Below are 26294 nucleotides of genomic sequence, written 5' to 3' on the forward strand. Positions count from 1 at the left end.
CAAGATGTTTCCCTAAGCAAATTAAGTTGTTTTTGTGCCTAAGCCTAGCTAATTAAATGTGGAAAATGTCTGTGTTACATTACGTTCCTACGGGTCATATAGGTTATAGACAAACAATCTACTTGTTGCTTTCTGTCTGCCTATCAGTCAGTCTTTTCTCAACCTCAGTTACATTACATAGTCCAGCTCAACCAAAACTGGACTATTTAATGATTCTTCTGGCAAACAGACGGATTTTAGGCACCTGATCAGTCCATGCTGGGCTGAGTTTGCTGTCAGTGGAATCCTGAGAGGAATTTTATGATTGCCGAAACTGGCAAAATCAGTTGTCCATTTTCCAATCTCTGCCACAATTATTAATAAACGTAGGTGTAGAGTCATGATGATTTGAGAAAAATCAGCACAGAAAGGCTAAGGCTTGAAATGATGTTGCTTTCATGCATAGATTTTTGTGTCTGTGTTGATGCAATATGTTTAACACATCTTGGCATAATATGACAAGACACTGAGTCATAAATAATAGGATTTAGCCCAGTGCTGGTGTCACAGTGAGCCTATGTTAGAAGTGATGGGTCATCAAACAGAGGAAAGTACTCTGCATGTGATGAAATGTTGTTCACTCATAATTCATGTGAAAGTCACATTGAGTCAAATCATAGTCTGGTCACTATGCTTTGTTTGAGAGAGATTAAGAAAACTGGGTGTTGTTAGTTGCCTGCATGTTTAACTGTGTGTTTTGAAGTTTTAAAATAAATTGTAGGTAAATAAAACTGTAAGGCATGGAAACAAATGTAAGCTGAAATTTCCAGTCACCAAACCAATCAAACATGTTACTTAAAGATGAAAATGTTATAGAGGTATTTTAGTGTATGTTGTGTGGCAGCATAGCATTTATTTAAAAATAGTTCACTCTGTTAAAACGTAGTAATTTTTGTAATAATCATGATAGACCTTTTAGCACCAAACTTAACACGGATTAAAACTCAGGTATGCAGTTTAAAAAAAACAAACTTTTTCTTTTGTGTTGGTTTTCTTTTTTTTTTTTTTTTTTATTGATGGGCAGTTAGTAGTTGGGAATAACACACCACCTTACAATCTTTAATTGCAATAGCACTGCCTGTTAGTTCCTATCCGTGTTCGTCCTGTCCAGTCTTTGTTTCCCCCACACATCACTGAGGTGTAGCACTGCCCTCCCTGGCTCATAATAGGGAATTCTAATAAAGAATGTCTGCTTAGCTTTCAGGGAGGGCCGGTGATGGTCACACACATGCACTAAATATTAAAATATTTGGCTGCAAGACTAAAATATGCATCAATCTCATACAATGTTGACACCTCTTTTGTGGAGTTAAACAATGAGAACAAATGCAGACAAAAAAACCAAACAAAACAAACAAAACAAACAAAAGACTGTCATTTGGCAAATTTTTAATCCTAACCTTTTAGCATATTGTAATTCAAGTGGTCGGAGAGGAAACCAGAGACTTCTGTACCTTGTCTGTTGTCAGTCTTCAAAGACTCTAGACCATAACAGGAGATTTAAGCCAAACACAGGCCTTTCACCCACAGCAGGTTGGATGTTATAAAGACCACAAAATCCATGATGGGAGTAGAATATGGTGGCTGAATGGGTTAAACAGTGGACTTTTACTCCGGAATATGGGGTCTGAGTCCAGTTTGAAGCTGAAATTGAACGTTGAATTTTTTGCTTGACTGTGTTAGCGTAGCCTTTAAAGCGCTTCTTATGCCATTGTTTGCTTAGGATAGGGAGAGGAGAGCTACAGGAAGAGGGCTTTATTACCAAAAACTATCTGCTGAACTAGTATAGCATTTAACTGCTAAAAAATAGATAATGAATATTGTCTTGAAAGCAAAGATAGCCTCCCTGTGTCTTATTTATCTGGAAACAGTAGTATTGCATAGCCAGACATTGATTCCAATGTAATCATTATGTGCCAGCTTCATCACCATTATTATATCTGGAAATGATCAAATTGACCAGGTACTTACTTGCTATTGCCCACTGTTCAGTGAACAGCTGTCTGCCAGTGTGTGGCACAGCTTGCATACTACCGTGAGTGTCTCCACGCCAGCTGCTGCTCCTCGTAAGCACCCACCCAAAAGATGTTGTGCATCTGTTGCACAGCAGTGGCCGCCTCAACCTTTTCATTGTTCCTGAATATAAACCAAGAAGAAGGTAGCGATATTTGACTTATGTCATCATCGGTTTGTTCCTACCAGTGGAGATCTGACAGCTGGATCATGCCAAAAACTTGGCATGGAAATGGCTTCAGAAGGTTGGCATCCTTTCCAGAGTGAATATTTGATTACTTGTGTATTTTTGTACGAGCGTGTGTGTCCTGTCCTGTTTAAACCCAGATGTGTCAATCAATCAAGTTGGGTTGGCAGTCGTCACACTGGTATTCACAGCGTCACAGCCAGAGGGGTCTCACACACACAGAAACACACACACATATATGCACATCCACAAACTGGTGTTCACAGATCATGTCCTGAAGGGTTGTTATTGTCCTAACATGGTCCGTACGTTGTCTGTCTACCAATCTGATCACACGGACCACTAAACCACAACACTGCATGAGCGCTGACTGACAGCTGTCACAAAGCCTGAGAAGCAATGGACCGTGTGCACTGTGTGTGTCTGTGTTGTTGTGTGTGTCAGTGCACATAGTGTAGGATGGATTGAGCGTGTGCCTCCAGACAGAAGGAAAGGTCATTGGCTGCTAGCTGTTTGACTGTTAGCTGCACTGGGCTGAGGTCACACACATGCAGAGGGACGGTGATTGCGACAGATGGTGCTTGTTAAATTGGGATCATACATACACATGCTCACATCTGCTGCTGTGGACGCTCACATCGCTGCCCAGGTCTTCCCTCGGCTCCAGGAAATACATCATGGCTGTTGTCAGTAGTGATGGCAGTGCTGAGACTCTCCCACATTCATAGGGAAACACTGGGGCCCACTTTTAGGAGAGGTGTATGAGTTGATGGGCCACTACGTGCCACCAGAACAGCTTTTAAGCACCGTACCATTGATTCTCGAAGTCTCTGTATCTCACCACCATCTCAGCATTGTCATTCTTATGATTTTTCACCCTTTTCAATATGTATTTCTTTAAAAAAAAAAAAAAAAAAAGCCTCAGCATTATTTAGAAAAAAATGGTGATTGGTCATGATCTTTTCATTTGGCCAGTACTGATAGAATATATTAAATATGTGTTGAATCAAATTCATAATGGCGACAGAAACAAATTGACTGTGTTTCCACTGAGGCAAAAAATGGATCCAAGACTAAAACAGTTAAAAAACCCAAGTTACTGGCAAATTCCAAGTCTGAGATGAACACTGTACATGCTGAAAAAATAGGTATTTGTGCATGCCTATGTAAATGGGACAAAGTTTCTCAGACCGTTTAATGCTACATTATTGTTACCATTGTCAAGTGAAGCAGGCACATCTGTGTTCGTGCATAGGGAAGGGGATAGGAATGGAAAATAGATGGAAAGGGGGTTGTAGGAATGAAAGATGCTAAATCTGGCAGAAGATAACTATCTAAATATGCTAGCTACCTAAATGATCTGGCCACTGTGACACTTTCAAATGTAAAAAAATCTTAACCCAGTCTGTGCTGAGAAATCACTATAAAAAGTGTGATAATGTTGTAATCGCTCCAAGTGCAAGTTATTCATGTTTCGTGTTTGCATATGTATAAAGATGTTTATCAAGTAGTATTTGCAACTTGCTGAAGACCTAAACTACTAGAAGTTTCACAGAAGATGCAATCTAGCCACATTTATTACAATTCTGATTCCTCTGAAAAGTGTTTGCGGTTGCAAATATGTGTATATAAATGGAATACCGATGAAACATTTTTGACTCGTTTTAAACACATGATTGGTGTGTAGGTTGTTAGCATAAGCTGTAAGGGGCAAATAAAGACAGACTTACAAACACCCTTACCGTGAAATTTACACAAATATTGCAAGAAAAAAATAGATGCAGTCCAAAACCCCTGTAGTGTGATAGCTATCTATTCTAATTAAATTCAAACATATTTAAACTTTTACAGATTGAGCAGATCTTAACTGTATTAACATTGAGAAGGTAACACATTGATTAAAAAAAATTGTCATGTTTTTATTCAATCATGTTAGAAAGTATTTATACTTCAGTCTTCTGGCACAAAGCACTCTGCTATTTTTACAGAGCTATTGTTATTTCAGACCCTCAACTTTGTTCCACTTGCCTCACTGTGCAGTGTCCATTTGAACCAAAGCACCGCAGGAGCTGAATGGCAGATGAGAGCAGCCAAGGCAACAAACGAGCCAATTTGGAGACACAAATGCCCTGGCATCACACTTTCCCATAGTTAAACCTTACAACAATACACAGAGGCAGAGAGTGAATGTGACATTAGTGGTTTGGAGTGTTTCCCTGTTGACCGCTATGCTGCCAATTGGCATATATGTGTGTGTGTGTGTGTGTGTGTGTGTGTGTGTGTGTGTGTGTGTGTGTGTTGTCGCAGTTAGACCGTAAGTGCACAGAAGGAAATCTCCATAACTCTCGGATATCCTCACAAACTGTTGCTGCGCATGAAGATGAGCATATATAAGTAATGAAGTACTCATTAGTTGTCACTCATTGGAGAGGTAGAGTCATTAATGGCACCACTGATTTATTACACTACTTAGACTTCTCACAGTTGAGACTGTTCCTACTTATTTTAACTGCTCCTAAATTGAAATACTAATTTATAACTGTACTTGTTAGTGGCTACAAAAAAAAAATCACATCACATTATCACAGATACAAGACACACAAACACTTCCATTAGTATATCCTGCCTCCCCTCACACAAACCATATTTTTTAATTAATTTCCTTTTTTACATAAGTTTGGCAAGCATGATGATGTATTAAAAGGCCTTACACACTTATATTGGTATCTAGTGGCAACATGGAAGTTAATTCCAATGTCCATGCTCAGCTATGATTTAAGGGATTATGTTTGTTTTTAATATATTACAAACAGGTTTCTTATCAAGGTGTCTTTAGCAATTTGTTGTATAGGAATATAATTTTGTGGCGACAGAGTTGATTTAAGAAATTCAAAGGCATAACGAGAAGATGAGGCCAACATTTTCCTACGACAACATAAACTCAAGAGCATAAACTCCTCTTGAAATTACTATTAATTAACTCACCATTTACTGAAAAATGAACGTCAGTGGCCTTGACTAGTCCTGAAAACTTTAGGAAACACATCACAACTCATGAACTCTGAACTTTCAGAAAATTCCATTTACAAGGTCGTGAATGCCACAAAAGGAGGGCATTCATGTGAACTCTTCTGTGTTGACCCCATTTGAAGGCACAAATAGTTCTGCACTGTCCAACAAACTTGAGTGCTTTTCTGTGTTTGGACCTTGTGTAGCAAACTTGTGCCAAACTGATTTAATATCCAGTGTCTGAATTAGAAACAAAAAAATAGACGACAGTCATTCAGAGTGATTTATAACATCTTTAAAAGGCAATGTCATGTATTAAGCTATAAATTCATGAACTAAGACCTTCAAATCCTGATCTTCTGAAATGTCATGTTTCTTGTGATTTGTTTGAGCGATACTGGAACATTTCAAAATTCAAGAGATTCACTGTATATTGGCCAAAACTATGAAAACAATACCCAAATGTATGAAACTGTAATTTCCTTCTAAATGCCCTGTAGTCCAAACGCAACAAACCTCACACCCATACTCTTGCCAACATGGCGGCCGTCTGATAAATGGCCATCCCTTGTGCCTATAAACAACAACCTCTCTCTGTCTCTCTCTCTCTCACACACACACACACACACACACACACACACACACACACACACACACACACACACACACACACACACACACACAGACTGGGTTTCTACGCTCCATTCTAGCCCACTAATTCCTATTCATTTAAAACAGTCACCAGGGCACAGCGTAGCCTAGCCTGGCCCCAGACACCAGCCATTCATTATTCAGCTGCTTGCTTTATGAATGGCTTACAGGTGGATGCTACAACAGCAACAGAGAAACGCTGCTCATAAATCACAACACACACTCTTACACACATTTTTTTTTTTTTTTAAGAAAACAAGAGCCTGAAGACACAGAGCCTGGTGGTTAAGTGTGTATCCATGAATGGGAGTGTCGTCAATTTCCCTCTACGCACTTTCTCTTGCTGTTTAATTAGTAATGAGAACAAATATTTGTTTATTCCAGCATAAGCGAGAGAGGGAGAGGCAGGACCCACTGGACTAAATTAGTTTTCCCACGTTTTCTGTCACAAACAAGCTGTCTAACTGTTGTTCCCTCTCCATTGGCAGCCAGTGACAGAGATGGCCGCTATGCTGAGCGTGAATGTGTGCGTGAACCAACACTAAAGCACAGGGCAGCTGTTTAACATAGTCAGTGGTATAACTAATAGATCACACAGTGTTACATTTGTCAACGTGACACTTTCTCCTATATTGAGTTACACTCCAGGGCTCCCTCTGTTTCTTTTTCCTCCCTCTCTGTGCTCTTCTTCTCACTCCTCCTCTCCTATTCGCTCACTCTCCCTTCTAACCCCCGCGGTCTTTCTCGGTTTCTCTCTGCAAATCATGACTCAGACCACATGCAGCGAAGGAGATCATCCTGGCAGAACAATGCACTGGTCTGGTCAAGATGTAGACAGCACTCTCACCCACAAACTATGATGGATTACTCTGAGGGTTTGTGATGCTGATACTTCAGGGTTCACTCAAATGCTCCTTTTGTGGAGGTGCTGCTTAAATGTCCTTTTTCTGTTTCTGTTTTATCTCCATCATCTATTTTTCCCCCTCTCTGCTAGATATGAATATCTTTCCTGCGATAGGAATTGTCAGAGTGATTTTTAAAATATTACAAAATGAGTCTTATTTTAAATGTATTCTATAAAACAATATCTATTCATTGATTTCTTTGTTGTATATATTGTTGTGAGCAGAGTGGCGCAGCGGAAGCGTGCTGGGCCCATAACCCAGAGGTCGATGGATCGAAACCATCCTCTGCTAAGTTTTTAGTGGGCAGTGGTGGCGCAACGGTTAAGTCTCTGGACTACTGATTAGAAGGTCAGAGGTTCAAGCCCCGATGTGGCCACTGCTGGGCTCTGACTCCCCCAATTGGGGAGAGATGTGAAAATCAGAATTTCCCCTCGTGGGATTAATAAGGGATAATAAAATAAATTTAAAAAAAAAAAAAAAAAATTGTGCATTGTAATCATAAAGAAAATCTACATATCTCTGTCCAATGTGCTTTGTAGGCCCTTAAGAGTACACCAGTGACTTTGTATAGACAGTTTATGAAGGTATGGAGTACTAAAAAAATAACTTCAAAAAGCAAAGAATCTTCCAAGTGCCCTGATAATACAGCTGGTTGAACAGATGTACTTGGACCAGATTTCCCACGGCAGCAGCCAAAATGCAGCTTGTAGAACAACATACCCATCCTAGTGTTAGGTCAGAAGTTACAGATATAGCATTATTATTATTATTATTATTTTGTCCACATTTAAGAAAACTTCACAGGGTAAAAAAATAATCCTTAAAGCCACAGAAAACTTGACCTAAATAATGAAGCATACACTGTAAAAAAAAACAACTGGATTTTAACAGAATATTTTCTTCCTGTTTTTTATTTCTATTGCTTGTTTTGATATTTTCGAAGCACCTGAAAATATTGATACAATTCCAAAAAGAAACTGTGAATTTATGCATCTAATATAAAAAACCTGTAACTGTAAATAGCGAAAACATTTTTTGAAAGAAAATTAAAATTCATCAATATAAGAATTAATTTGCACATGTATTGCAATTTTGTAGATATTTTATTTCATAGTTGAAACTATTAAATCTAAATGTAATACTGTCAATATATTTATGATATTAAATACAGTTAGTAACAAAAGAAAAATTAAGTATTGATTTTGCACAGATTCATTGGGTAAATGACCGATATCGTTTTTATTTATATATCAATTCATCATCTATACACCGCTTAATCCTCATTAGGGTCGCGGGGGGCTGGAGTCTATAACAGCTGACTCAGGCCGAAGGCAGGGGACACCCTGGACAGGTCACCAGTCTATCACAAACTACATATAGAGACAAACAATCACACTTGCATTCACACCTATGGACAATTTAGAGCCACTAGTTAACCTGAGCATGTTTTTGGACTGTGGGAGGAAGTAGGAGTACCAGGCCGGGACGCGAACCGGGGATCTTCTACCTGCAAAACGCTGATGCTAACCACTGAATCACTGTGCAGCCCTATTTATATATTAATATTATTGTCTTCATATACATTTAATTTTCTTTTCATGCTTTTTTGTTTTTACACATGTAAAAATCTTCACTAGACATAACAAGCCAAATATTACACATGATATAATGTAAAATATAGGGCTGCAGTAGCTCCCTACACCGCCCCATCCACCTTTAAATGTGGCATTTTAAGCTTTATGCTCCCTCAAACAGCAGACTCATTTGTGTTTAATTTAACTGCGCAACCATTTGTTATAAATGGTCACTTTGTTTCTCAAGTGTCTCTGACTGAACTATCCTTTATGTGTGTAACTGGTGGAGTTTACCTTTAAAACTGCATGTATGAAACAGGAGCACTGGTTTATTCAATTTTACCACGTTATGTCATGTTCAAGTACACCTGCGCAGAATAAGCACAAAGAAAATACCATGAACAGTAACCAAAATCAAGCTGTTATCACAAAATGTGTGATAACAGTGCAAAGCCACACTTTGGTTTGACTTTTAGAACTATTAAAACCATTACTAAATTGAACGAGAATGACTTTAGTTCAACTAGATATTCGTGAATAAAATTGTAAAAATGTACAGAATGTCTAGAATAATATTTGACCTCATTAACTGGTGGAGCTCAGTCTGTGTTATATATTTTTGTGTGTTTTGTGTGCGGTATAGGAATGTGTATGTTCGAGAGAGCGAGCGGTGGCCTTTGCAGCTGTGATTGATGGATCCTTCTCTTTGTTCCAGATGCTTCCACTCAGCTTGTCTTTCACAGCCAGGCCTCTGATTCTGTTTCCGCTCTGTCACTCACTCACCTAAACACACCGTCACACACTAAAACACACACACAAACTCTGATTCTGTTTGCAGTTCGTCAGTCACGCAGATACACACTAAGATATGAAAGCAGTATGTGACAGCGCATCTAACAGCACTCTCAGCAGCCGCACACACACATTTAGAGCCGCTCACTGTTGGTTTTTGTTTTTCCCAGCTGACCTCTTGAAGAAAATAGCTTATTTCAGGTTGTGCTGACAGAGATATAAAGATCCTGGTTCTCATGCTGTGCTGTATGTCTAAGTGTGTGTGTGCACATTTGTGTGTTCGTTTGGAGATGAACACATATAACTGGACTGTTTACAACAAAACATTTGTGGAGGATTTCTGATCACATAGCTGAGGTTGGATAAAGTTTATGAGGCCCTGATAGGAAGACTGTGTTGCCCTTGTTGGTACCTTCTATCAATACATTCCTGTAGGATGAAAACAGACCACACTGGAAACCCACACATAAGTTTCCATAATGTATCCTGATATGTGTTTTGAAGTGCTGCATTAGAAAAAATTAATAGACATGTCAAAAACTTCCATCATTTTTATTGTCCCTTAAGCTTGTTTTTGACTTTTTTTGAAAAAGAGTTGATGCATTTTTCACTAAAAGTTCTTACATAGCGAACATTTAACTGACACGTATGATGATATTTTTCTGATTCTTTTGTTTTTTCTGTCTTTGGACAGCCTGGAACTCATCTAATTTAATACAATTTATCCAACTGTGAACACTTCCTGAAGATTTTTCTCTATTTTTGTCTTAGATGGTCAAAGTTTTGTTTGTTTCTCCTTGTCTTTAATTTACTTTTTTTTTGTGTTTGGCAAGAAACTGGAGTGCATTCATTGCACACTATACTACCAGTCAAAAGTTTGGACACACTGTCTCATTCAGTGGTTTTTATATCATTATTTTATACATTGTAGATTAATACTGAAAAAGAAAAGAAATAAAAGAATACATTTGGGAGGAATTGTGTTGTAAACAAAATGTATTCAGCTTCAGTGTTAATCTACAATGTAGAAAATAATACAAATAAATAAAAAGCATTGACTGAGAAGGTGTGTCCAAACATTTGACTGGTAGTGTATATAGTATGCAAGCAAATCAAATGCAGTTTGCCAAAAATACCAGGATGTCCAACTACATCCAGTCGGATTTTGCAGTATGCAAGCTAGCATGCTTTTTGGCCATTCTGGTTTACAATCTTATACGCAGTGGAAAAGGGTGTCTCACACTCCTATAAACGTTGAGAACAGACAGACAGATGACCTTCATTCATTTTGCACTACAGACTGTGGCATACATATGAGCAAGGCTGTCAAAGTTTAATGCGTAGTATTATGCATGTAACATCCATCCATCCATCCATCCATCCATCCATCCATCCATCCATCCATCCATCCATCCATCCATCCATCCATCCATCCATCCATCCATCCATCCATCCATCGTCTTCTGCTTATCCGGGGCCGGGTCGCGGAGGCAGCAGACAAAGCAGGTCATTCCAGACTGAGTAACGCTTTCCAGCTCTTCCTAGGGGATCCTGAGGTGTTCCCAGGCCAGATGAGATACATAATCCCTCCAGCGAGTTCTGGATCTGTTATGGGTCTACCTCGGGGTTTCTTCTCAGGCGGACATGTTTGGAAAACAGGATGAGGCATTCAAATCAGATATCCAAACCACCTTAACTGGCTCCTTTTGACGTGAAGGAGCAGCGTTTCTACTTCGAGCTCCTTCTGAATGTCCGAACTTCTCACCCTATCTCTAAGGCTGAGCCCAGACACCCTGCGGAGGAAGCTCATTTCAGTCACTTGTATACGCGAGTCAAAGGGCTTAAGATTTTCCTGCGGTGAGACAACAGCTTAGATTGAAAAACAAACGGTAATCCCAGAGTTGGCAGCATTAAAGACATTCAGAAATGCTGTAGGAAATTCTGCACCCAAAATGCTAATCTGGTGCCATCATCTACATTTGTGTGACGTCATTTTCAGGAAAGTAAAAGTATGTGGGTAATATTCAGTAATGATTGTTGTCATGGTTAAAGGAAACCAAGTTTGTTGTTGGAACTCATCTTAAGTGTCAAACTTAAACAATTGTTTTGGTATGGAAATTCATGCATTCATTCTGCTTCAACCTCCACCTTACCAATTTGTACAAACTATGAGCCCTACTTTCTATGCTTCTACTGAATTCTTGATTCTTCTTACACTTTAAAAAACAAATGAGCTACTATGAGATGCTGTTGTTCTACTGCTCTAGGCGTGAAGTTGGATTGTAGTGAATGGAGCTTTAAAGGTGACGCTCTTGAACTATGGTAGTGTATAAGCGTGGTTACAGTGATCCTTTGCTTACCTTGTTGTGTATCAGTTAGAGATTAACCAACCCCTGTAGAAATGCGGCCAGCTGTGAGGTTTAGATAACATATGAAACTACCTACGTGCATTCTCTCACACACACACACACACACACACACACACACACACACACACACACACACACACACACACACACACACACACACACACACACACACACACACACACACACACAGCCATGATTCATAACCCAGCGTGCAGCCTTTTGACACAAAGGCAATAGGAGCAGCAGCCTGTACAAGCCTGGACTTTTATTCCTTTCAATTTGTCTTGCTTAAAAAACAAACCGGCCGTGAGCCAGTGAATAAATAAATAAAGCGGTAGGTGCTGAGGGAGGGAGAAAGGACGGATGAATGGTCCTGTCTCAACAGTGAGGGGCGGGAGGTACCAGAGGGGTAGACCTACCTTGGAGAAGAAAGTCTTGGATTTGTGTGAGTGTGTTTGTAGGAAATTATTTGTCTTCATATTGGTGACTTTTTATGTTGGCAGGTGGACAAACATGGATCTGCAATATTATGATACAGTATCTGTACATGTATTTTTTTTATTTTCCTGTGTTGACATGTGCATGCGTGTGGGTATGTCTTTGTCAGTATTTCTATTTGCAAAAGCCTGTGCCTATATGCATGCATACTTGTCTGCATGTATGCTTGTGTGTCTGTGCAGGTGTCTCCTTGCCTGCTGCTGATCACATGTTGTACATGCAGCAGTGTTTCATCTGTCGGAGCCCCTCCCACACACACACAAATGCAAACAGGAAAAAAGATGGACATGTTGTCTTTCTCATCCTCTCAGTTTGGGGACTGTAAAATTCCAATGCTGAAACATGCAGTAATGCACTTTGTTGTATTTTGTATATTGATTTTAAACATATCTACAAGTTTTAAATCAAAGTGTTACAAACAAGGAATTAAAGAAAAAAATCCTTTTCATTTTTCTAAAATCCATAAAGCATCATTAATTTGTTTCATATTTAATTGAGAATTCAGAAGTTAAACATGACAAAAATGATTTGTTGTTGGTATTTATGTAAAAACAAAAGAACAAATAATGCCTTGTTTTTTCTCCTTCCTGTTGTTACCAAGTGCTTGCTCAAAAAGAATCCAAAAGAAAAATTGGATTTGTTGTCTGCATAATGCAGAGTAATGAAGTGATTTTAGATGACTTATGTTGTGGCCTGAATTGAATAATTGTTCTTTTGATTTTTTGCTCAACTCAGAAATACTAATGAGAAAACTAGCCAACGACCAAACTTGATGTTGTTTAATCTGTCCGATTTGTGTGGCTTTCACGGTACAGACTTCTTTGTGTGTTGCATATGATAGTCTTACAGCAAATTTGCAGTTCAATGTAAAAGAAAGCCTGAAAAATCAGAATGACATTGGACAAATTAAAATCAAAATCTGATTTGGTCAGTTGCCATTTGTCTCATTTTATTTTTGACCTGAGCATGAAGAAGTAAAAAGAGCAAGCGTTTATCTATTTTTTTGTCTTTTATTCATGAATGAATAACAAAATAGCAACCTTTTTTTCACTTTTCAATTCTCAGTTAAAAAAATGAAAAGAACCAATGATACCATTTTGCATAACTCACAATTCGGCAATTGACTTACTGTTTAAACTTAAGTGAAAGGAACTGAATTAAAATGAAAATTTGGACCTAACAGACTACTTTGTTACATACCAACCTCCATCAGAAAGGTTTAATATTGGTCTTAAATCCCATCCATTCTATGCTGGATAAATGGACTGAACAGTGAGATTCGCAATTGATTGAAAGATGCTTTAAGAAGAAGCACACAAAAAATATTCTGAATTTAGTCTCAGTGTGAGACGTACGTCACAGTTTTCTAATTGTAATGCAGTGAAGATGGAGCAGCACACTATATTTGTTGTAGGTAATCATTAGAAAACCCTTCCCTGTGTAACATCTGGTTCCCTGAGGCGACCGCAGTGAGCAGAAAGACATCCGATGACTTGTGTCAGATAATGATGCTTTCTTTCGCTTTGCTTTTCCTTCTTTTATCTCTCATTTTGTAAACCACTCACGATCCATCCATCAGTCCCTTCCTCTTCCCATGTATCAGTGTGTGCAGTGTGTTCCTCATGGCCTCAGGTTATACATACCTCCTTTCTCTCTCTTCAACAATTGTCTGGTCTTTGTCTCTCATTTCTTCATCAGTAAATGTGTCTCTTAATTCTTCCATCAATCAGTTGACCAATCCCATTTCTTCTTTATTGCTTTTGTTCTTCTTCTTTTTTATTTTCCTGCTCTGTTTAAGCTGCTCCAGATGAGTGATTTTTTTAAAATTTTTTGCTCCTGTGTTCCATTCAATACATAGATTTATGTAAATGCTGCATGATATTTCTGACAAACATGTGTAGCCTACTTTGTCTGACACACATCATCTTTCATGAGCTACAAGATCAAAGCGCTAGACATCCAGGTTCAAAAACTTTGTTTATTTGCTCGTATTCTTAGATTATTTTGAGTTATTAGTATTATATTAACTTTGAGAATGCAACTCCTTACACTAGAGAGAAGTTGTGCTACAATTTGAGTTGGAACTACAGAAACCTTTAATCCACGTGCAGTTTTAAAATGCTCTGGCAGGGACAGCAGACCAATTTTTTACAATTTTCTCATTTTAAGTGGTAAAAACAACAGTCCCAGGTAAAAAAAAAAATCTGCACTTTGTAATATTATCTGAATGTTTTTTCCACCCATTTTTGACGTTAATGATTGGCATAAGTAAGTCATTTGAATTTTGTGCATTTTCTCAAACTCCCTGATGCAGCCAAACTATTTTTCACTCTTGCATACTAATTTTTACTTATATGAAGTGAAATGCTCTACTGTAAAGCACAGTTATGTCAAAGTAATGCAGAATCGCAATCCTAGCAGTTTGAGACAGACAGAAACAAATACTCATATCTTTGACGTTAATCTCATATTTTAATGACAGGTCCATCTTCTCAAAGGTGACCTTTTGAAGAGTCACTGCAATCTGAGGACCTTGCGAATCCAGCTCACTTTCTACATATGAATGAAATCACCTTATTCAGGCTGTAACAGAGATAAATACATATGTGTAGGCACAGGAAAATGAATTGCCAATGTGTTTTTCTTCTTGCAATTCAGTTGTGATTTGTGAACATGAACAAGTTTCCCCTCTAGGGGTTTGGTGGATATGGGAATCATTACTTAACAGCAAGTGCAGCAAACACATTAAATATCTCATCCCTCCCCTCCTTCTCCACATCCTCCAATCCCCTCTCCATCTTCTTGCTCCCTGGACTGCCCTGTAGTTTAAATACACACTTTCCTGACAACAACACAGCGTTGATTCCGGCCAGCTCTCTCTCTCTCTCACACACACACACACACACACACACACACACACACACACACACACACACACACACACACACACACACACACACACACACACACACACACAGAATAGTACAAGTCAAAACCCAGGAGATTGTTCTGTTAGAAGTGGATTAAAGGGGGGTGCATGCCACTAAGTGCTTCGTGTGTGTGTGTGTGTGGATGGTCAGGCCAATAAAGGAAGTATGTTTTATGACAAGTGAAACGAGCCCAGTGAGGAGCTGTCCAGTTCAATACCTCATCACACACAGCAAATTGTGCTGTGTTGACGACACACACTCACACACACGCATGCACACAACAACTGACGTGTGTGGACCAAAGCTCATTTGATGGTAAATCGTCCCCTCCTGATGACAGTCACACTGGGGAACAGTACACATACTGTACATGTACAGTACACAAAATAACTAGAGCAAGTACACATCTAGCCAGTAATGATAGTATTAATAGAAGCAGAGGTTAAAATGTGCAGTTGGACATGAAGTATAATGCAGTATGTAGCCAACAGTGGCTGGTAAGAACTGATGTGAACAGATATAGAAACACAATAAAAACAATACAAGTGAATGACCCCCAACTGTAGATACACCCCAGCGTGGCTGAAACAACTGTTATGTTGCCCGAGATCATGGATTTTTGCAGATTTTCATGGGACATTTCTTTTGTATCTTGTGGAGAATGAAAATGAGGGTTCTTCTGACTTTGGAATTAAAAGATTTGTGTCACTTGAATTGAACACAATGCCACAAATCAAGCAGACATGTACACCCAGCTGTCCAGGAGCGTTACTCTCTACAGATGCTGCACATGAACGTACCAGCATGTAACTGTATTATTATGCATACTAAATTAGCACAGATGCAATCGCTTACTGTAGACGCACTACACACACATCCCTGGCTGGTGCAAACAACATGCTCCAATTAACACCCCCTTAATCGCCGCTCAGCAGCCCCCCCACACCCCGTGCAGAACCCTCAGAGCTCCAGCAACCTTTGGAATCGACGAATCAAAGAGCAGACATCTCTCAACAAGGAAGTAATTGGCCTGACCCTGCGACCTCTCGTGCCTTGCATCGGGGACGCATCGAATCAAAACCTGCTACTACGAGACACACCCACACGGCTAACTAGCGTCTTGGTTGTTTAAAACACGCACACACACGCACACCCACACTCGGTATATACAGTAGCACTCACACAGATACACACAAAAAGATGTCATTAGTAGCTGTGCTGCGCTCATCGCTCATTAGACACAAACTAGGGAGAGATGTTCAGTTGATGGGGTGGCAAAGTGGCTAGTACTGTACACACACAGGCATGTACGGACAAACAGAAAAATGACTGGGGCTTCATCTAGTGAGGATAAGAAGCTGCAGAGCTAATAAGGCAGTCTTGCAAATAGACAAGAAAGAGGAGGAGAAGGAGGAAGGAAACGATGGAGAGAGTTCCATTCCTTCCTACTGTTTAGAAGAGTTCAGATTGACGGTGGGACAGAAAAGATGGGACTTCTTTAATTAACACCTCACGGGAAAGGCTGTATGTATATAGTGAAAAATACCATTAGGGACTGGTGAATATAGGCATCCACATAGCTGCTTTAAGATGGAAAAAGCTTGTTGATAAAAAAAAAAGTTGGTATGTCAGACACTTTTTTCCCTTACATTTTTGCAACTTATTTAGACAGCTTAGTGTGAGAACTTGTTGTAGGAGACACTACACTACCATTTCATAATACAGAATTTTGTCGCAGATTAGTTAAGAATTACACACATTAGCACAGTAAATTCATGCAGAGCTTTGGTATTAAGTTTAATTATGTCAACAAGGTAGTTGGCACACATTATCAAAGTAGAAATGTAAAATGCGTAGACAATGGCAGAGTTATACCTACAGCGTACATCTGGTAAGTCAGACTGCTGACTATCTAACAGATGCTAACTAATTTAGTGTCAGGTTCAATGTCTGCAGGAAGTTTGGCAGTTTGGCAGAAATGTATACGTCATAAAATATACACAGATGAGCCACAAAATTTAAACCACTGACAGGTGGTGTTGAACATCTTTAAAACGCAGTGTTCCTTTGGGAGATGGACGTGTTACTTTGACATGTGCCACTCACCTAAACATTGCTGCAGACCAAGCACAGCCTCCCACCGCATGGTGACCTGTAACCCATCACTCCACCAAAACTGCTATTGAAACACAACAAAGATGCGTTCACCCGGCCTTCAAACTCCTCAGATACGGGTTCGGAAGGCCTCATCCTGCAACCCACTGAACCCAAAGGTTTCACTGACAGTGACATTGTTTCAGACACCGCAGAACACCTCCAGATGTCAAACCCCAACAGGCCAGAGCTGGGGTGTTGGGGGTTTAAAAGTCATTATTGTGGTTTATGTTACTGTTACAGTGTTACTAGTGTTTGTGTTTTATTGTGTTTTTGTGGTTTAGTCAGCCTAGATAGTTCAGTTAAGTGTCATGTCAGGACCGTGAGTGTGAAGTGTTTGATGACTTCCTGCCACATTTTGCAGTGTTACTCTCCATGCGTATCAAAATAAAAGCATCTGCCAGTTGTACAGTGCATTAACGCCAGATATCCTTTCTCCAGCAGCATTCTTCAACACAGCCGGCTACAATAATAAATATGTAAAATACCTATATACCGAAAAATCCCGCGATATAATGAAAAATCCCCGATACCAAATGTGATTTAAAAATCCGTGATACAGTGAGACTGCGATATGGTGAGGGACCATGTATTCACAATATTACTCAGTGATTTTAATGTTGTGGCTCATCGGTGCATGTATTGCATGGAAATTAATGCTGCCACTAAGTGACATATTTCCGACAGAGACCTAAAGAAACAGTTCAATTCATTACTACCTCTCTTTCACTAAGCTGTGGAATTATTTAAGGGTGAAGCGGTACTTTACTGAGCTTACGCACACAAACATTGCCTGTGCATGAATATATCTTCAGTTATCATCCATATGCACAGATAATAATGCAACATAATGGATGTATTTGGCAGCCATTGCAGGGGTTGCTGTAAATGATGACACCACACGGGAGTTAGATGTTACTCATTCCATATACACTACATGCTGTATGCTAATGAGGTGATTTTATTTACTGGACTTGGAGGGGAAAACTCATAAGATGATCCCAGTGGTTTATATTGTTAACCAGCTGTAAATATGTTATTTGCATTGTTACAAGGGATAAATATGTTTCCTCTTCATGTTGAGGGCACAAGCAGACTTAATTCCATATCAGCATGCATTTAAATGGCACTGGGTTTCTGTGAAGGGGGCCTTATTTATAGAGTGGAGACTTTCCTGTGTTTATATGTTAATACAAGAGCACACTGACATTAGACAGTAGCATACAACCATGTGCCTACACCCATGCACATGTGAATGTATTCAAAACACTGAAACTGGAAACCTTTAGTACGAGTGCAACATGCATGCATACAAACAACAAACACATGCAATTCCACAGATAGGAGCAAACTGACAAATGTACACAGAACTGTATGTAAATGCTCATCATTACAGTCACGCACACACACTCCTCGTCTCACTGCACACCCACTATACAGTACACAAACACATGCATGCTCTATGCTGTTAGTTAATCCCTGCATTACACAGAGAGCGGACAGAGCCTATGCTAATGTCTCAGTTAATGCCTTGGTGGCTCTCCTTGAGAAATATATTTATCGTTTTATTATGGGCTCGTTTCTATAATTCATAGGATGCATGCTGTCCTAGATCACCCCCAGATGAATAGAGCTGGGGAAAATGGAAAGACGCAAGTGTAATTCACTGAGGTCTGCTGCCGTTATGTCTCCTCTCCACCTCGCGCTTTCTTTGTCTCTCTCACCCACAATTTCTTTTTCTCACCGTCTGTAGTTATGGATCATAATATTATGATAGCTGTTGCTTGTCCATGCACCATTAATGATGCTGCCTCATGGGCAAGAACAACTGTTTCAGCAAGTACAGACCCTCATGGGAGCAATCAGAGACAGAGAGATAGAGAGATATTAAATCAAATGTTCCAATATTATCTTAACTCGAAGTTTTAGCGGTGTTCATTAACTGTGCTATTAACCATGGTATCGACATGACCAATAAATCACCTTGCTGGATGAGGTTGCTTTCAACGAAAAGTTGAGTGCAGTTCAACTTTTTTGCCAGATGACTCTGCATTATTTGCAGGGACACTCTGCACTGTCACCTGTGCCTATGTACGGATATTTGTCTGTTTAGATGAAGGTGTGGACTGCTGTTTGTCTAAACAGTCCAGATAATTCATTCTGTGGCTGTCCATTCAGTTATGTGAAGTCATTAGCCCACAGTGGAGGTAGAAAAACGGAAATTCGAGGCATCACCAAAGTTATTATGATTTGAAATCTTCGGAAATTTGTATAAAATGTCACAGCAGACTGTCCAGATATTTTTCTTACAGAACCAACAAGCCAACAGTAGCATTTGCAGATTCATATCACTTTGAAATTTTTTTTTAAGAAGACCAAGAAGACTTTTTGCTTGTTTGTGCAAATGTTGTCCATGTCAACGCTTGCATTACAAAGACCGTAGATGACATCATGCCCAGTATTTTTCAGTAATGTGAAACCTTTGGGGCACTTTAGTAGTATTTCTGAGAACCAATTGGTGGCTATTGAGTGAGAAGGGAAAAAGGTCATAAAGAGACAACAAATTTGACAGCATGAGAAGGGAAATTGATGAAATCAGAATCACATCTCATGGCCTGCACTTTCCCTTTGTCAAGATTGTTTAGTTATATTTTACAGGATGGATTAGATATCAATTTATATAACGGTATGTCTTGTTTTTACAATCGATTTTTTGGTCAATTTTTTTCTTTCCAAAACTCAGATCTTATGACCAACACTTGTTTTTCTGGGTAGTCAAGGTGGAGCCCTTCATCTCTCACAGCAAACTTTTGAGATTGAGCCTCGCTGGCCACAGTAGTTTTTGATTTTACGAGTGCAGTGAGAAGGAGCCTTATATTTGTTTGATCAAAAAAACAGCATTTGAGCAAAAGAAAAAGTGAAGATTTCTGACTCAGCAAGGAAATGCAACAGTTGAAAGAGAACAAAAACTGTAGCTTGTTTTTTCTGAATTTGGTCGTTTAGTCTACAATGCACACTATATCATTGTGCCTTTCTCTTCCATTGGTGTATATCTGACAGTGTATGAGGTGGCAGACTGTAGTGAAATTATAAAAAATAAAATGAAACAGTGAGATGAAATAAAAGGATTCATCTCCTCTCCTTCCTCAGGGAGTAACTATTTGCTCTGACATTTGCTTTACCTACCTGGGTGTTTTCTCTAAATCACTATGACTGGTATAAGCCTTGGGAGGGAAGGAATTGAAGAAATACAAAACGATAACGGAGAAAAACTCATACAGGAATGGTGAAGGGAACAGCTGTTGAGGGAAGAATTAAGATAGGAGGAGGGGATGAAAAAAAACTACAAGGTAGGGAAAAGAAAGAGTAAGGAGGGGTGAGACAGGGATAAAAGTGGAAGAGGGGTTGTGAAGAATGGAGTCATAGAAAGTGGATAATTTAAAGGGGAATTACACAATGTAATAGCAGTGGTCGCTGTCATTCTGCCTCTTACCCCCATGTGCCACACACCATATATGCACATCCACACACGCACACCATCCATCCACTTGACATGGATGTTAGCGCAAACTGAACAGGTCAAATACAGCACAGAGGTTATGTGTGTGTGTCTGTGGGTTCGTGTGTGTGTGTATGTGTGTGTGTTCCTGTCAGTATGTTGTGTCCTGACAGAGGTCTGGGTCACAGCACATTTACTCACTGACATGACTCTAATTACACCTCTAATGCACACACACACATTTCTAATTACATCACACTGCTGTGTCACTGCAGAGTGGAAATGGAGGCCATGGAGGCCACAAAGTCACAATGACTTCTTCTGTAAGGGTCTTTTTTGATATATGACCCCTCTCTCTTCTTTCCTTTCACTTCGTGTTGATTACTTTCTGAAGATATACTTTTTTTAACAATCTTTGACACGCCACAACTAAGAACATTTGTTTGAGCTAACTTTTCATATGCTACATACCCAAATGTGCTGTGTGTTCTTTTTTTGTGTAGGTGTAAAGCTGTATTTGACAAGAGTCATACAAAAAAATGCATCATACTTCACTCACATACAATTATGTGGCAAGACAGGATAAATGATCACATCATTTTTCTAATTGCCGTTGATGAACTTGTTAGAAAGTTTCTAAAGCAGTAATTCCTAAATTTAGGTTTAGGTGATTGCCAAATAAGAATTACCAATTCTCAAAATACAGTAGTTAGTTGTTGCAGCCCTAGTTAGCATGCACTTTAGTTCTTTTTGTTCACTGGCACAAGGAATGAAAAGCTCAGCAGACCCTGATGGGAATGCCATTAGTTTTGCAGGAATCTGGTCATAGTCATCAGGGGCTGCACAGTGGCGTAGTGGTTAGCGCTTTCGCCTTGCAGCCAGAAGATCCCTGGTTTGCGTCCCGGCCTTGTGCATGTGTGGGTTTTTTACTCCGGCTTCCTCCCACTGTCCGAAAATATGCTGAGGTTAATTGATGACTCTAAATTGCCCGTAGGTGTGAATGCAAGTGTAATTGTTTGTGTATGTGGCCCTGTGACAGCCTGTCCAGGGTGTCCCCTGCCTTCACCCCAAGTCAGCTGGGATAGACTCCAGAGCCCCCCCACGACCCTAATGAGGATCAAGCAGTGTATAGATAGTGGATGGATGGATGGATGGTCATAAATCAAAGTATTGACAAAATCTAATTTTAAACTGAAGATGCCACAACACAATAAAGTTGAGGAATCCATAAATTCCTAAACTTTATAAACTTATTAACATTTCATCCACTTTTGGATAAAATGTTAATTCACTTCATCCAAAGGCCAACAATATTGTCTGTACCAAATCCATCCAATATTTGTTGAGACTTCAAGTCAAGAGAAGTCAGTTTTCTTTATGTAGCACCAGTTTGTGACGTGTAATCTCAAGGCGCTTCACATAGGTGATGACTTTACCGCATTTATACAGATAAACCCAACAAATCTAAATTTTCCTTTGGGCTCCCTTTGAGCAAGCACTTTGCAACAGTGGAAAGGAAATAAAATCCTCCAGCAGAACCAGGCTCAGGGAGGGCAGCCATCTGCCTCGACTGGTTGGAGTGAGGGTAAAGGGGAGACAGAACTGGGTAGCAGAAAGGAAACAGAAACACATTGTGTATCAGAACTCATTTTCTGGGACTTTAAACAATTAATTGGATAAACTCACCCCACGAGCATGGCTCAAATTCTGTAATGGGAGCATTCCTCTTTGTATTGACTGAAGTGAATGAATGTTCGAAACTAAGAAAGGACGACAGCATTGAGAGGACGTTGAACTCCCTCACCCACCATCCTTACTCCCATCTCCTATCTAAAGAGGCTATTCTTTGCTTACTTGCAATTTTTCGCAGTACTACTTAGAATTCTAAAAAAAAATCAGTCAACAAACACCAGGCTATTATTTAAAGCAAGAGGTTATTTTTTCCACCAGCCAAGTAACACAACAGTTTGTTCTTCTGTCTGCCTCTGTTTCTCCCTTGGTCTTGTCCCCATAGCTATTTTCCTTTTCATCTCTCCCTCATCCTCCCCCTTCTTCTCTCTCTAACTGTCTTTGAAACACAATGACAGCATTATGGGTCACTGCAGGTCATTTTGACACTGTGTCTATGTGTGTAGATGCTGGTCTAACTCTGCTGACCCCTTGTTCTTCGCTGGAAATGTTATGGCAGTCGCCCTGTCTCATAAGTACACATCCACTGCCGGATAAATGTATGTGAGGGCATGTCCATCGACGTGGAAGACAAAAGAGGTGAGCAGCTGATTGGCGGGTAGATTGAGGAGGAAGGGGGCGGATGAAGGGAAGACGGGGAAGGGGATGGGGAGGTTTCTGATATCTGAAAGGAAAAAGGAGATAAGATGATTGTCTTGTGCTTGTGTCAGAGCAGAAGGGCGGAATATGAGGTGGGGAAGGAGATAAGTGTGCTTCATTCCAATTCATTCTTTTTAGCTTTGCATTTTTGTGCCACATTTTCAGTAATTACTGACATTGTTTACAGTAGATAATTAGATGATTATATATTTGATTTGATTGACTTTGTGATGGTGTTCCTTCATTTTCGTACCTCTTGCACAAGTCCTGTAGGCAGGAGCTGATTCTGAACCCAGCCAGTCATACGTATCCAAAAAGCTGCATATGCATTTTCTTCAGTCTTAGCACATTGAGGCTCATGACGGCAAGTGGCAACTTTTCCCTAATCACGATATTGACAAGGCCTTGATAGAAATGTTAATGGATTAGCATAAATCGTTGGCCCATGCCCTTTGGTTATGCAGATGAAGTATGGGACAAATAAAAATCTCTGTCCGTTTGGTTTAATACACTCATAATCCATAATGTGCTGTTTCATCAGTCAGTACTGTTTTAAATGAGGAAAGGGTGACAGAGTACAATTAAAATAGGTGTAAAATGTTCTTCATGCTGTATGATACTCCTGCAAGATGCATCTATAAATTATATTTATTGAATTTGAGAAACACAGACACTATAAAATTATCTCCATAAAAATGGTCAGTAGTAGCTAGTTGTGGCTACAGTTTAGGGTTGCAAGTTTAATGCAAATAGAAGCACTTTCCCCTCCACCAGTACCTGAGAAGTTCATCTTCACCCCACATCAGATTATGGTGTTACAGGTGTGAATGTGATGGTGGTGTTGGCTTTTTTAATGTCTGCAACACCACTGCATCTCTGATTACATGTACATTATGTTGAAACCTTAGCTCCCGCACCGGTGTCTTTCCTAAAGTTTGACAACATCATTTTGTTGGATTACATGTTATCAATCAGCCAAATATGGATCTGCATTTCGGTCCTTGACATAAGGGGCAACTGAGAACCTCTGAAGATGTAAAAGGTGTGGAAGTTGATTAAGACTGAGGGGAGCACTCCACTACCTGCTTGTCCCTTAAAGAGCTCTTTATCCTGGATATGATGAGTCCCAAGGACCTCTCTCAGCAACCATCCAGCGATGGACTACACTAGCATGCAGGCAGCCAGGCAGGCTTCAGACAGAGAGAGACAAATGCAGAGCAGAGAAATAAAGTGCCTCTTCACACTGCCAGTTAATAGTACCAGAGTGGAGAGCAGGATGGAGGGGAACCTCTTGGCTGCCTGACCCCATGAAGAGCTCTCAATCCTGGGCTCACTGCGTCCCAGAGCCCCCTTTTCTCTCCTAGACTTCCACCCCTACAGTCCAGCGGGGTCACAGCTAACCCCACAACCCTACTCTGGAGGCTCAGTAATAGGGCCTGGATGAACTCTTCAAGGGGATTAAAAGCCTCTTCTGTCCCAAAGGCTCCGGCTTTTTAAACTGGCTAATTTTTTTTCTCATCACCTGCTTTAATCTGTTCTCAATACAACTTTGGAATACAGAAAAACAGGTACAAAGTACAGTAGAGTTTCCTTTCTATATGACATAGCCTGTTGAAGACAATCACCAGTTCAAGTCTGCATTTATGGTGAGAACATTTTGGCAGGCAACAAGTATAATTTAGGACAAATCTGCTGATTGTGCTACAACACAGCAGTTTCAGTGGAAAGAAAGCCACTGTAAATCAGGCAGTAGAGATGCAACACATGAGGACATGAAGAGGTAGAGTGGCAGCTGAGTGGTGGTGAACTGGAGCTGGAGTGGAGGGAACGAGATGCAGAGATCAACACAGGTCAGCAGAGGGGAGATCAGGAGTCGAGGGGAAAGCGAGAGGGCAAGACACTGAAGTCCTATTCTGAGCTCTTGTAGAGCTGGTTTCTGATGTTTGAACACAATCAGCTCTGGCAGCACTTCACTCTTTCCATTCAGCAGAAACTCCACGCTGCATATAATATAGAAGAAAAACATATCTGCACTGACCTAGTGATACACTAAACTGCATAATTGTACTGCTCAGTTGAGCATCTGTACTCTTGCAGTTTCTCACTATACAAACATCGTGCGAAGCAGGACAGTTGCGCAAACACAGGAGGCAACTAGAAGTTATACGGGAAAGGCCGAAGTACAACAAACGTGCGAGCTTCACAAGATAAATAGGATGATGATTCAAATCTTCTGAGAGAAGGGAATAGTTTGTCACAGGATAGGCAAATGGCCTACACTCACACAGTATGAGATAGTTAGATTGATTCACACTGTTTCTCTCACATGGCATTCTGTGTCTGCAGTCAGTTGCATCAACATGAGCCCTAAACTCTGATGCATTATAACACAAATGTCACATCTTTTGTGTTTGGACTAGCACGAAAAAGAGGCGGATGTGACTCATGCAGGTAGTCCGTTATCATATCAGAGTTAGACGTACTCTTACAATTAGTAGTTCTAGAAATTGTGTACAATAGAAAACATGACGCATTCAGTATCTCTGATTTAGGAGCTGATAGCAAATTCTCTGGCGTAAACTTGGCAGCAACGACACACAACATTCTCTTCAACATTTACCGTTGCCATGACAACGATGACCAAGATAGGGAAATAACTAACATTAAAACCTCATTTATCTGACGAAAGGATCACTTTCGCTCACAATTTATTCATCAATAGTAATCTTATTTCAAAATGAAAGCTTTACATGCCATAATGTGTCGTATTCACAGCGTGAGTATGGGTTGGGCTGGATTGACATGCCATCAAGGCTTTGAGAGGCGCTGATATTGACTTTACCATATACTTTAAGTATGAGAAAAAAATCTTCTCAAGAAAAATGAACAATAGAAAACATGCTCCACATTCAAGTATTGAATATTCATATTTAGTTCTGTGTATTCTCAGTGTCAGCACAATAACGTAGAGGCGATTGTTGTAAACTAAACACTGCTCACATATCCCATTTATTTTTGTGTTTCCTCTCCTCATAATCCCACCTCCCCCTCGGCCTCCTCTTGTTTGCTGGTGATGGCATGTCACGGTGGAGGGTGCAGTCACGTCAGGGGCTCTGTGGGGTTAAACTCTAGCACTCTCATCCACATGGCAATTAGGCATGTGGGCATTCAGGAGCTACTGGGATTGCGTTAGTCACTCGTGGGAGGTAATTTGGTGCATTTTATGTAAATGCGATGAGGACTGAAAACAACCTTGATGTGTTCATTCGACTTTCATTTGCTCTTTTTCCTACAGATATCCCCCTTTTACTGTCCGTGCCCTTCTTCTCCATCACTTCATCTGTCA

At 39.9% G+C, this 26294-nt stretch overlaps 1 non-coding gene across 1 annotated transcript; it reads left to right on the forward strand.

The window, feature by feature from the left end:
- The first annotated feature begins 7023 nt into the window (after nt 1-7023).
- On the forward strand, nt 7024-7095 carry trnam-cau (transfer RNA methionine (anticodon CAU)). The gene has a single exon. It is a non-coding gene; the product is annotated as a tRNA-Met (tRNA).
- The last annotated feature ends 19199 nt before the right edge of the window (nt 7096-26294 follow it).

This window comes from Amphiprion ocellaris, chromosome 10, assembly GCF_022539595.1.
Source record: "Amphiprion ocellaris isolate individual 3 ecotype Okinawa chromosome 10, ASM2253959v1, whole genome shotgun sequence".
Lineage (NCBI taxonomy): Eukaryota > Metazoa > Chordata > Actinopteri > Pomacentridae > Amphiprion > Amphiprion ocellaris.